The 1,786-nt window shown below is 37.7% G+C and overlaps 1 non-coding gene across 1 annotated transcript; it reads right to left on the minus strand.

Annotated features, from left to right (window-relative positions):
- Window positions 1-596: 596 nt before the first annotated feature.
- TRNASTOP-CUA (transfer RNA amber suppressor (anticodon CUA)) lies at window positions 597-669 on the minus strand. The gene has a single exon. It is a non-coding gene; the product is annotated as a tRNA-Tyr (tRNA).
- Between the last annotated feature and the right edge of the window lie 1,117 nt (window positions 670-1,786).

Raw genomic sequence — 1,786 nt, forward strand, 5'->3', positions numbered from 1 at the left:
GAGCTTTATGAAAGAGACACTGAATCAGTCACCTCTGTTGCTGTAACAGAATACCCCAGACTGGGGTCTTAAACAGCCAACATTAATTCCTCACAGTTCTGGAGGCTGGAAGTCCCAGATCGAGGGGCTGGCAGATTCTGTGTCTGGGGAGAGCTCTCTTCTTGGCTTGCAGATGGCCACTTTCCCACTGTGTGCTCACATGAGAGAGAGACAGAGACACAGACAGAGAGAAGAGAGAAAGCTCTCTGCTACCTCTCTTGAGGATTCTAATCCTATCAGATCAGAGCTCTACTCTTATGACCCCATTTAACCTAAATTACTTCCTTACTCCAAATACAGACACAATGCTGGTTAGGACTTCAATCTGTGAATTCGGGGGATGGGGCGAGAATGAGCCCATAGCAATATTATCCCTGCTTTGTTTTTTATGGTTAAAAAAAAAAAAAAAAAAAAAAAAAAAAAAAAAAAAAAAAAAAAAAAAAAAAAAAAAAAAAAAAAAAAGGAAACAGCAATAAAAAAAGTAATTGTTAGTTAAGCACTGGTATAATCACTTCTTTTCTTTTTTTGGCCATCCCTCATGGCTTGTGGGATCTTAGTTCCCTGACCAGGGATTGAACCTGGGCCCTCTGCAGTTAGCGCGCAGAGTCCTAACCACTGGACCGCCAGGGAATTCCCTGGTATAACCACTTAATGGAAGGTTGCATACTCATTCAATATTATATTTTTCAAGGTTCTTCCATAACACAGAAAAGGCCTTGGATATATGGTAAGCGAAAAAAGTCACATATAATATACTTCCCAGAAAAAAAGGTAGCTGGTATATTTGACTATATTTTTGCTGCCTGCTGTTCTGTATTTTCCAATATTCCTTCATGCATATTAGTTACTTTTTAAATAAAAAAGTAGTTTTTGTTATTTTATTAAATTCAGCATCATAATTTTTTAAGGATAAAATAAACATAAAACCAAATGCTTTCCAAACTACTAAATGGGTGAGTTAACCTTTTCTCTGTGCTTATAAATTCAAATTGGGCCAAATTATTGAAATCCAAACTTGCAAATCATAGGTTGAAGTTATTTTCCTAACATCAGTTCTCAAATGTATCTTGAACATGTTGAAATACATCAGTAGCAACAAAAATATCCATTACAAATGAAGTAAGAGAGTGTTTGCAAGCTTGTTTTAGCAAATAATCTTTTTCAAAATGGAATCTTATGTAGTATCTAATATACTATCCATAGGAGTGAAGTTCCTCTGGTAGATGCTGAGTTGGATCCATGAACCACAAATGCTCTTGGACGGGTCACAGGACCAGTGCCAGTCCCAGCTCTGCAGGTAAATGTTTGAACAATTTTCGGGGAGTTGGAACATGATGTTCATGGAGTCCCTGATTTCTAGGGTCTTCTCCAATTCTGTGAATCTTCACCTCTGTTTGCCTCGGGTATACCACACTAGTATGTGTTTTTTACATTATCAAATACAAATCAGAAATACTGCCGTGGAGTTAAGAAAAATCATCCCCTTTAATTCAGAAGTTTCTCCAAAAGAGGAACTCTTAATGATAAGTATAGGCTACACTTTGGTGCCCCTCAGCCCAATGCTTTTGTTGTTGTTGTTTAATTTTCAGCTCTTGAAATTAAAGAAAGCAGCCATCACTCCACTGTGATTGCTAACGTTATGTGTTAACTCGGCTGGGCCACAAAGGTGCCCAGATATGTGGTCAAACATTACTCTGGATGTGTCTGTGAGGGTGATTTGGATGAGATTAACATTTAAATTGGCAAG

The sequence above is a fragment of the Lipotes vexillifer genome, unplaced genomic scaffold (genome assembly GCF_000442215.2).
Source record: "Lipotes vexillifer unplaced genomic scaffold, Lipotes_vexillifer_v1.1 scaffold7, whole genome shotgun sequence".
NCBI classification, from domain to species: domain Eukaryota; kingdom Metazoa; phylum Chordata; class Mammalia; order Artiodactyla; family Lipotidae; genus Lipotes; species Lipotes vexillifer.